Here is a 12,948-nt window from a genome sequence, read left to right on the forward strand (position 1 = left end):
TAGCACCAGGCTGACAGAGGCGTAGCGGGAATCGAGGCCCAGGTCCGAGCATAACTAAAAAGACCGAGATACTCTAATAGAACAGTCATGCTAATGTAGCAGTCAGGAAAATCAGAGTATTCAGTAGTAGCTATTCTATTAAACTGCTGAAATCCGTCTCACATTCAATTTCAGAGGGTCTAAAGTTTAAAATTTTCTTGGGTGTTAGCTATGTATTTAGTAGAAATAAAATGTTGTGATATCCTAATGAGCCTTATCCGAAATTACATCACAGATGTAAAATAGTCGCTGTAGTGTGGGGACGTTTGTAAAATTTATATGGGTGACTATGTATTTTTGAATAGCGATATCTCAGCTAAGACGGAAGATATCGAGCTCTAACCAGCAGGTATGTTATAATATGGATGCACAGCAGGTATGCACCACTTTGTACCCTGTACAATGATGTGGGGAGGCCAGACATATGGTATTTGTTATTTAATTAAGTATGCGTTAATGGTTTATAGTGGTGGGCACAATTCAACCCCGAAGTAAACTGAGATTTTAAGGTTTCTATAGAGTGCTAACCACTTTTCTCATCTGTAGTAAAAGATGCTTTAAACCTGATTACCATGAGTAACTTTAACTTGAGGTATATGTCCAACTTAGATATTTTAATTTACAAGGAGGAGGTTTGTCATGTTATAGTTAATTATCATAATATAAGTTTGTATTGTGACATAAACCTTGGTGATATATGATATGGAGTTTTTCTATGTGTGACTGGATTTTTGAAAATACCTTGTGGGTGCATTGTTGATTCAGAGAAAAAATGTATTTTAATAATTTAATGCATTGTTACTCACCAACCTTGGCAACTACACGTATGGATTTTTCAACAAAGATGGAGCAGTTCATAACATTTAAGAACACCTGGTGGCTAAGATAACTCTTGTAGAGTTTCCCACCATTTTAGATAGATTTTTCACCAGTGTTGTTATATCATGAGTCCTCAAAAAGGGGCCGAGTGTCGGGGTGGCAGGGTGGGTAAGAGATAGACTACAAAATGGATGAGGATGGTAATTGAAGGCACCAGACCACAAAACAGCCCATCAGAGGCAGGAATAGACTGAAATCTCACTAAACAAACATGCATCACACATTCAGCTTTACTGATCCTCTGTCCAGAGTGTATACATAAACCCCCAAAAGCACTTCCCTGCTGTTCACAAACCTGTACAGACATCTGGCATGGTTATACAGGCTGCCAGAAAACAGTCTACCACAAGCAGACCTGACAAGTTTTGAAGAGGAGTTTGATATGGAAATTGTTAGCCTGATAGTGCAGCAACTTCATGCTGGTGTTTTCTCATTTTTGGCTCTTGCACCCATATGGTTGATTTGCTATATTATCTAGTCACATATTGTGGCAGCACTAATGTCAAGTGCATCAAGATACGCTAACAGAGTAGTTGAAAGTTACCTCAATAATGTAAGCTCTATTTAGCTTTTGTTTATCACCACACATCATAAGGTGAAGGGTTTTGACTGTCATTTGCAGGATTGTTGAGCCACATCAATTAGTTCTTAGATTGATCTCTTCTGAATGTCTGCCTACTAAGTGCATGTGTCCCTTCATGTTAATGGTCATTGTGTTCGATTTTTCACACAGTTCTCATGACCGGCAAAAATACTGTAATGGCAACTGTACTATAATTTAAGCAAAATAAGTGTTATTTCTTTCCCAGTTACTCTCTGATAGTGTGAAGCAATAAATTGTACTGACCACATATTGGTGATTGCTCTATTAGGAATAAGTACATTGCGTGAACTTTGTGATTGTCATGTTCACACTGCTGTGGAAAGGGTATCTCTGATGTCCACTCAATTACAATGTTTAAATTTCCTCATCAGTAACTGGTTTTCCAACCTACTGCCACATAATCTAAAATCATCATTCATTTTGGCCACTGCATACATTCCATGAATTGCAGTAGTCTCCTTTTAAAATTGTATTATGCTTTATCTGATCCATTCTGCCACTTTGGACAATGTACGTACATAAGTTAGTCCACTGAGATTTTTCAGTATGGTCTGGGTTTCTGCATTTGTTGTGCATAACCACAAACATGCTGTCAAGTTAACGTTGTATGGCTGCCCTTAGTTTAGTGTCACTGAACTTGAAGTCAAAGCACATAATGTGTACGTACTGTATTTACAATACTATAATATTTTATGTGTTATTAAACATCTAATTTCCACATATATACAGTGCATGTATCAAAAGCGAAAGGTTACAATGCTATTGACAGTGGTGGGAGGGGGTACAGGGCACATGCCACTTTCCTTTCACACACACATACACCATTGACCATTAAAGTGAAGCCATCCACTGGAAGATGCCTCACACTATTGGTAGTGAACCAAACCATAGCTACCTCTTCCTCCCTTGTGGACATGTCATTTAATACTTGTCTGACAATACCCTGTCTACTTTGAAATTTATGGTGACAAGTTCCTGTGCAGAAAGAGTAGTGTTCTGCACCTTCTGGTACACATCTCTCTACATGTTCCTGTCTTTGGTAAGGCAGTACTGAATCTCTTGAATCAGGTCCTGCCTCGCCTTGTCTCTCCAATGGACCTTAGCTCCATGCACAGGCTGAGGCTGTGGAAACCACTCAACCGACAGTCTCTGTCCCTCCCCACAGACAGACAGACACACACTAATTCTGTACACAAGATTTTGTAGTCTTGTCAAATACTCTAATAAAACAGTCACCATATGCAACACTATTAAAATCCTCCATTGAGTATGAAAACATGCATCAGTAGCACCATCCCAAGGGCACATTTATTATACAGTACAATAGTACTGCATAGTAAAGATAATGACAGGGTGGGCGCGGCTGGTGATAAAACATCACCCAAAAACTTGCCTTGATTTTTCTTCATAACGACATGACAGTATTGGTTGGATAAAGTCAAGCACACTTCTCTTGTTTGTTTCATCATATCCGGACTGGTAGCATACTTTCCTTCGTGACTTTCTTTGTGTTTCTTCACATGATGTGTCAAGCAAACCACATAATATAGCTATACATGTAATACCATGTAAACATAGTTAGTGAGTGAACCTTGTGTTAAGCTAGATAACTTGATAAACTTCTAAGTGAGTAAATGCAGTTTAGCAATATGTGGTGCGTTATATTTTTAACTAATCGGCAAAAATTTGCTGACTACTTGCATATATACATGTACATTGTTCCTACTCTACAGTGTAGTCCTAATTTATACTTGTACTTATGTAGCCTGCAAGAATTTATTTTTTTGCAAAATAGTTATTTTATTGTTAAACCTGTGACTATCACTATTCACTGTGCTGGTCATGCACTGTTGTACATGCCCAATTTGTAGATTGCCCCATTTATAGATTGCCCCATTGGTAGTTGTACTTGGTTATATGTGCCCCGGGCCTAGTCATAATAATAATAAAAGTTCTGCCATTTCTAGTTAGCTAATTCTTTTGTCTTTAATGCAGTGATGACACATCCACTTACATATGCAAGAAGGCTTAACATCAAAAAGATTATAATACTTTGTCTGCTAGCACCTATTGGCTGTTAAATGAACATGTCATTAAAGTATATTTCTCTTTTTTTTCTTTCCTTTCTTTTTTTTTCTTTAAGTGGCTATCATAATAGACTGTATTTCAAATGACTTCACAAAATAAAATGGCTGCAGCTATTTGGGATTTTCTAACAATTTCAATTGAGAGTTCCAGTGGGGCTTAATAAGATTCAAATCACTATTCAATTCTGGAAGAAGATATTGACCTATAACTAACAGGTACGGTTATAAGGGTATAAATAAAATCTATTCTCTAATGTGGGGTCAACTGGTTTTCAAAGTTTAGAAATAATACTATTGTTTCTTTGCTGTAATAACCAAACCTGGTAGTTTCGCCTCAATGTCTTGTTTGTTAGCCTCTACAGTGGAACCTCGATTATCTGAACACCAAATTGACTGCTCAATTAGAGTATTTTGTCAACAAGTGTATGCTTTATTAGAGTAGTTGAGCAAAGCTCTGTATATAAATGTATGGATGTTTGATTTTATGTACCGTTCGATTATATGAACACTCTTTCTCCCAATTAGTTTGGATAATCAAGGTTCCACTGTATACCAATCTTCAAAATCTTGATTGCCATTGGTGATAATACTCAAAAATATTAGAGTCCCCAAATAGAAAATTCATGTGACGTCATTTGGAATACAGTATATTCAAAAGTAATTTTACTATGTTTTCAGTGAACTTCAGGATATTCTTGCTTTATTTTCACATTTACAGTCAAGTGAAAGCTTGTTGATAGGTATCAATGGAACTGCATGTCAATGATTTCTCCTGAAATATACTAGGTCTCTAGAGTTGTGCCCTTTATGTTGTAGATCAAAGCATTTAGCACATTGAGTGAATACCAGCTTGTTGCAAGTCTATTGCAAAGGACACTCTCACTCTTAAATTATGTACTCTTGATACTATCAACAGGCTGTCTGACTGAATAGGTCCAACAGCATAGTTGCATGCAGGTGTAGATCACTTCACTACAGTAGAATTCTAATTTAATGGAATTATATGCTGAATAACTGATCCATTCAGACTAGCTTAATCAAAAACAGTGTAGGCTATGGGCCTGGTTTGTCACTGTTAGATGTCACTTCACCCGTGCTGATGCCTTTTGAAATACCACAATAGCATAGAGTCTGCTTACTAAGTGCATGTATATACATAATAAGTGTATATTATTTGTTAAGCGTAAACTCGTGCTTGGTAGTACTGTCATTATTTTTATCATATCAAGACACACGGTAGTGTGTCGTGCGGCCAAGAAAGCCGGCGACCACACCGTGAGTATATTTACAGGAAGAAAGAAAACAGCTTTTTCACGCATGCATAGCTCCATGGCCTCTTCTCCAAAGCACACTATTTTTGCATTATAGCTGTCCCCCAGGTAGGGTACGCCACACAGCAAATTAGATTAAATTCGCAACAGCTATTTGCGAGATATGGGCGTCCAAAATTTCGTTTTAATTTCTTCGTTTTTTTCTTCTTATGGCATACGGGGGGCTACGGGGGCTTCGATTTCTTTTCGCACACTTTGCAAAAATTGCTATAAAATGCAAACGTGTAACTCGATTACCTCGATCTTTGGCACAAATTAAGAACGTGTAACGGTGGATTCACGTACCAAGTTTGTTGTAAGTCTGAGTAGTATTCAAGGAGTTATGGACGTTTATTCACGTAAAAACAGATCAAACTTCTGTCACGGCTACAGGGTAAACCAAGCATAGAAATAACTTGAAAATTGGTGTGTAGATAGGCTGATCATCGTAGCAGTGCCTTTTGATAGTTTGAATAGCAATAGAGTTACAGCGACCAAGTTATAAAGCAAAAACTAAGCAAGTGTAAAATCGCGGGATCGAGATACTCTAATAGAGCAGTCACCACGGGGTAAAAAAGGTGTGCAAAAAATGTCGAAAAAAAAACTTACCAGAGTTCGAACCAGGGACCTCCATACCTAACACCTTCATCCTTAACCACTGAACCACTGCTACCTTGACTGATCACCTCACTTAATTTCTGCTTTATAAATGAAATTTCTAGTTGAAATCTACTTATAGTCAAACGTTTGTAATTTCATAGATCTACCAATAGAAGTTCTAGACTGTTCTAGAACATTCTATGTATGTTCTATTAGAAGTCCTCAAAAAAATGTGCACTCTATTAGAGTATTACAATAACATTATCAAATATTGAATTAAATCATGCAATGAAATACATTTATAAGTCTGTCTTCAATAATCATCATTGTATCTGCATAGAAAAGAAGAAATGTGAGTAAAGACAAACCTCAAAGTCAGCCATAGGCTGGTTTTGGGGCCTTGTAAAGTACAAAAAGGAGTGAAATCCACACAAAAACAGCCAAGCTGTGAAAAAATGGTGCGGCCTTAAAAAGCCTGGGTGAAAAAAGTTGTGAAATCAAAGGTGGCGGCCAAGAAATGGCTGCAATGATGTTAATGCTAAAAATTTTAATAATGGCTGTGTGCATTGTTAAAATTTATTAGCATTAACATCATTGCAGCCATTTCTTGGCCGCCACCTTTGATTTCACAACTTTTTTCACCCAGGCTTTTTAAGGCCGCACCATTTTTTCACAGCTTGGCTGTTTTTGTGTGGATACTATTATGTTGATAGGTCTACTGAATACCAACTGTCTATTGTACCAACCTGGCAGATGAATCCCTTAAATATTGAGTTACCACTATCTATCAACCCTCTGAGACATCTGCTGAGTATTCAACAGAAATTAATGAGGCAGAAGTTTATTCCATCTTTTGTGGCACTTGCGGGAAGTGTCATTATGTACCACACCTGTGATTAAATGATATACTGTGTACCTGAAGTATAGAAAAATGTGATAAAGATTTAACAAGATCCTTGTTGGCTTCTGTTGCAGTATTTCCTGCTAGTATTAATTCTTTTATAAGATTCCTAGCTCATTTTTGAGTGGGATCACCACCTTGTTTGATAGCCCATCATGCAGGTATGGGGTGAAGTGCTTTGGTACTTGTACTTAAGGACACTTAAGTACACCTTCTTGAGTACTTGTATTTATACTTAAATATTTTTTGTACAAATGTAATGTACTTGTACTTATACTTAAGTCCTAAGAAATGTATTTATGGTACTTATAAGTACTTTGAAGGACATGAAGTACAATGAAGTACATTTACATAATGCAAGTGAAATAAGTTGTAGCTATATTGGCTCAAAGATAATACATTACTGGATTGACATGATCAGCTTTTGGATGAAGTCACTTTGCTCTAAAAACAGGATTTTAAAGGTTTCCTATCTTCTGATTCATTTCTCTGTTGATTTTAGAAACAGTTGTACTACTTTTGGCCTGAAAGATTTAGTTGATCATTATAAGAAGCAGGCAGCTAAAGCAGCTAAGAAGAAAGGTTTTGTCCTGAACAGAAAGTCAAAAACAACGAAGTACACTCACTAAGCAGGTGGATGAATACATTGAAACTGACATTGTAACAATGGCCCAAAATCCAGCAAATAAGACAACCAAAAGAAACATCCTCTGCTTTCAAGGTTGGCAAAAACATTCTAGGAGTACAATCTTTCCCTGTGCCTGTTGAGAGACTCTTTAGCATTGCAGGAAAGGTATTTACCCCTGAAAGATTTTGCCTTACTGATGGCAGATTTTCACAATTTTATTAGGTGCTACATAATGTAATTGTGAACACTGTAAGCATAATCTGTACTTGGACCTGTACTTAAATACTTTCAAAAGTACTTGTACTGTACTTCTCTTAAAACAATGTCAATTACTTGTACTTCAACAAATGTCAAAGTACTTGTACTTTACTTAAGCACTTTCACATGTACTTCAACCCATGCCTGAGCCCTGTTGCTCCTAACCTGAAAGGTATGTATTATGTAGTAAACAACATAAAAGGTTATGTGTGTACTTGTACATTTAGGCAAATCTACTGCATTACGCTCAATAATGAGTGTTTATGGAGCTATGGATACAATCTGCTCTGAAAAAAACCTCTGTAACAATGATTATTAACCAGGCATCATTTACCACAGTGCCAATTGGTAAGTATGAAGGGCTAATGGATCTGGAAATTGACAATATATACCTGTATTTTGAGGCCATTTTTAAGGCTGGTTTCCATATAACCACAAACCACTAGCATTGTTGTCAGAGTGTCTGCAACTAGCTTCTGTTGCTTGCAATGGCAGCAGATTTGGACAAACAGTTTGTTACATGTCTGTGTTTTATTAAGCTTAGCAAAACTAGTAGCATGGTACGCTTCCATTCATTACAACATGGTGCATTCCAGGTGTTTAAGTGACACCAGACAAAGTGTAATGCATCATTATTAGTTTCGTCAATTGAGCTTTTCTGTGGTGTTTGTTTTCATTTAAAAATTGTCCTCCCTGTGATTCCCGAAAAGCCAGAAAAGTTGAGCCTCTCCCAGCTATTGTGGTGGCTCCTACACTGTTGGTGTGGTACACCAGCAAGCTACATAAGTTTATATATTATCATTATATGCCCCCATCAAGACCCTATCATATATAATAATATTAAAAAACACAGGGTGGTCAGCGATTATATGACAACCGGCCTTTACTCTGTGTGTAAATGTATGTATTATATTGTATTATAGACAGGCATGGGTAAAGTACTTTGGTACTTTTACATAAAGATACTTAAATACATATTCTTGTGTACTTGTATTTACACTTTTTGTACATTGTGCTTATGTCAGGAGCTTATGGGGTGGCGAAGGAGCATGCAACTGAGTTCAAAGACAATCCAAATTACGTCACATTTTGAATAAATTGCTACAAGCATCATGCGCAATTTTCAACTAACAAGATTTTACTTTCCTATTATGGAAGCTATTTGACGATCAATTTGAAGTCTTATGGCACCTGGCAGGCAGTGTAAGTTGCATGCTCCTTTGCCACCTTCGGCAGCTCATAAGCTCTTACTTATGTCAATAAGTATAAAAGTACTGTACATTGTAATGCACTGGTACACTGAAGTCTATTAGTCTTATTTTGTAAACAACAAGTATAAGGAATTTTACATTCCGTTAGGAATCATGGCAATAAAAAGTAAAGAAACAAGGGTGGTCTCCTACACCTGTTAAAGCCACCAGAATGAGATATTGCAGAAATCATGGACATTTAATCCCACTTAAGTCTGTAAGCCATGACTATTATATGCTCCAAATTTTACCTATTATTCCTTCCAGCTCTTCACAAAAAAAACTATTATTCTCTCAATTTTATCCTATTGTTCCCATTATGTTTCCACCATTGCTAGTCCACTAGCATATCTGAAGATGTAGGCATGTTTCTTTACTTTTTATAATCTTTAATTAAATGTAAAACTATTAATTTCCTTGTACTTGTTTGTTTTCCTTTTTGTAACATACATAATTATGACTAGAGAACCCGTACAATCAACTTTAAATAAATAATGGTACCAGACTCAACATTTCATCTAAACATGCACCCTGGCCGTTTATAATAAAAAATAATAGCTGTAGCTCCTAGCAACCTGAATTTTGTGTAATTTGTAGGTGACAATATTTTAAGCAACTGCTCCAAATTTCAAAAGGATAACATATATGTATCATGAGATATGAGTCATATGACATCTTGATTTTTGTATAGTATGTTCACATTGAGCTGAACCCTGAAAAACAGCTAAAAATTAAAAGTGGATTTTTTCTCAACAGAGTTAACATTTCTGCCAACCATATGATTATTGGTAACAGCAAAGGTTTCAACAACAGACACGTACGATTTGGCCCATTACAAGTTTAGGAAAGGGCTCTAATGGGCACTGTACTTATATGGCCTCTCCATAGGAAATGTATTGTGAATAATTTGATTGGCCATAAATATTATGTCAAACATTTGAACAACAAGATTTTGAAATATTTTTAGTGGGTCAAGCAGTACTACAAATGAGCCAGATTTCAAGATTGTGTGTAATTGCATCTATGAGTTATTAAATGTTTTTGAGGATTCAGCCCAACGCGAATGTACTATAGTTTTCCATACATACATAATATGTGACCGGATTTGCGAAAAGGTACCTTTTTCACACACAAAATTTGACACATTTTGTGATCTTTGATGATTCATAACTTTTTTATCATTGCATACAATTGCCTGAAATATTGCATGATTGCAGCTAAAGTATCTGGCTACATTGTGAAACTAACAGCAAGTTGATCAGTGTACGGAATCAAAAGTTACATCATTTTGTTGCTTGCCTGTAAAATGTGTGGAAAAGGTACCTTTTCGCAAATCCGGTCACATATTATTATATATTTAAAGAACTTTAGGGTGAAAGATCAAAGCAAAAATAGTGCTATATTTGCCATACAGAACAGTTCTAGAGACAACAGTGCTATATACGTGACCACAGTGGTATATTGAAGTAGATATATAACTCTGTGTGGGCAGAAACGATTAGTTACGTGGCACCCGACCGTACAATTCTGAGTGTCCAGGATGATTAACTGGAGAAGAAAACACCTTAGAGCCCCTGGAAAAACACCACAAAGAATGTCCTATCATTAGTCAGAGCAAAGTCGATCATTTTACTGAAGGCTGCTTGGTGTGTCTCGAATAGTTCCGTGTGCACCATGGCCATCGTTTGCTCGAACTCGGGAGTTTTTTAAACCACTGCCTTGCTCGTGCTATATGAAAAATATAGCACTCACAGTGGTCTCGAGACAAAATATAGCACTCGACTTTGCCTCGTGCTATATTTGTCTCTTGCCCACTCTTCTACATGCTATATTTTTCATATAGCCTCGTGGCAGTAGTGCTTTAACTAATATACATATATATATATATATATATGTAAGGGGGCTACAGTTGCCCTTTCTGAGCAATCACTTAATTGAGGGATTTCAATGTGGATAGTGTGTATTGGTCATAATTATATAAAATTAGGTACAGTGGAACTTGTCTTAGCAACCACCTTTATAGAAAGGCCACCTCTTTAGAAAGACCAGCTTTAAATTCCCCTAGTGAGAAGTTTATACACTAATTTACCTGTCTAAAGCAGCCACCTGCCTATTAAGGCCAAGAAATCTTGGCCCGAAGGTGACCAGCTTAGACAGTTTCCAATGTACAATGATTTATGTATATGATTGCCAGGAAGGGGCGACAATGTATCTTTTAAAATGTGATAACTCATGCTATCGTTTTAAAACTTGGATAGGTGACTTTTAGATATTGACACCTATAAATAATGTAAAATTTAAGTTTCTAAGGGAAATGGTAAAGTTTTCCCCTAAAATATGTCTCGCACTGAAACCATGATGCACTTTGCCGCTTATCAGCAGCTATGCAGTAGTGGAGAAAGGAATGAGACACAAGGGAGGACAAAGGTGACACCATGATGCATGTTGCTATGGTTGGCAAGAAAGCGAATCTTGGAACAAAGTGACGTTGACCAATGCAGAAATCAAACCAGTAGCCTTATGCTTGGTTGAAGGCATCAGTCAGTCAGTTAGTAGAAACTTCTGTTTAAAAGGAAAATTTTTAAATGTCACAACAACTTGTTGGGGTTTATCTGAAGACAGGTTTTTGGCTTGGCTATACCTGACCAAAACGTTAGGCTGGTTTTTGGCGTGATATTTTAGCCATGATCCCTAGTATATCATACTTCCATGCTGTTTGGTACAAAATTTGCTTGTTCTTTGTATATTTACAGTGTTGATTATAATCGAAGGACTAATGCCAAAAAAAAACAGAAAATTTTCTTGTGAAAATGATGATAAATGACTGCATCTTTTATTGTTGATAAGTTTCCTGAAATTTTAGAATTTATTACCTTTAAATATGTATTTCTAATACTAAGATGAAGATTAAGTAATAAAAACTGTATAACAACAGTCACACAACTTTATCTTGTGCTTCTTGTGATGAATAAAAGAAAGACAAGTATGCAGGTGTCCTATTTCCTGCTTGATTCTCCGTAAGGCCATACTAGTGGTGTCCGCTTTCCTTGTTTCAATTCCATGGGAGGCTTATTGTTTTTATTATAGTACCTTATTCGATGATTATTGAGTTCAACTACAGGCACTTGATGTGATTCAGAGTACTATGCGTTGTTTCCACCACCAAACGTGCTGCACACGTGATCCTCTACATTTTCATGAGCGATTTACATGCCTGGAATATAGTGGAGATGAGTGGGGCTGACCGGCTGAATGTACTAAACTTAAGGTGCACTTTTGAATGGTACTTATTTAAATTTTGCTGAAGGCTTAGTTCTAGTTTCAATATAAAAGTATGCGTTCATGTGCGTGTGTCCATCCTCCTCTGACATGATACTTGATGTGGGATGATTTAAATAATAACTTTACATTATGAGGCTACTCTTGGGTCTGAGACATGTTTCAGCTTGGGTAATTATGTAACAAAATTTTGTAGTGAGCACAAGATAGAAACTGGTAATTGATTACTAAGGCCTAAATGGAAACTAAACTATAGTGCAAATCAGAACAAGTTGATGTTGAGCTACTTCTATAAACCAGGTGCCCATGCAGTTAAACTTATAACCCTTGCAATAAGTATTATTATTATGATGCATTTGTTATTGTATTTTATTAGGCTAACAGTACTATTACTTAATGTATTTCATTATTTGTAATTCATGAATTATTTTGTATTTAATGAATTACCATTGATTTGTTACTAAGGGAAGTGTAACTCAAAGAACCTGCTTTGAACCACACGTAACACTCAGAACCATCTTCTTAACTGTTTTATAGTCTGTCTATCATATTGTTTTACACAAATCCTTTAAAGAAAGCCTCGAGGCTACCCTTCATTTTCGTTCGCGTATGGAAGACGCCCTCTTTAAGCTTGAAGGATACGCTATCTCTGGTAGCCTAAGAGGCCTTCACCATTGTTTTAAAGTTGTTGAACGTCTATATCACTGAAAGGGAAAACCACTCATGAAGTATTTGAAGAGTTGCCATACCCATATTTTAGAGCTCCAAGAAGAAATCACCTCATGATCAGAGCAAAGTTTATGCATGTGGAAGTTTAACACAGACTTAATATTTAGCTTTCAATTCTTACATCCTGGCTGTTTTTCATTTATGACATTTTTGCTCACGTGGGTGTGTACAGACAAACATAGGACTCTCACACACACACGCGCGCGCGCAAACACACACGCATGCACACACACACACAAATACACTTTTCCGAAAACAATTTCAGTAAACCAGGCGTACATCCACATCCAGTGTGGCTGTGGGTGAGTGCCTGGTTTAAAAAGAAACTTACAGTTTTACATACAGGCTGTAAACCCTGATTGGTTAAATTCAAACGTTAAATAG

Source organism: Dysidea avara, chromosome 6 (genome assembly GCF_963678975.1).
Source record: "Dysidea avara chromosome 6, odDysAvar1.4, whole genome shotgun sequence".
NCBI lineage: Eukaryota > Metazoa > Porifera > Demospongiae > Dictyoceratida > Dysideidae > Dysidea > Dysidea avara.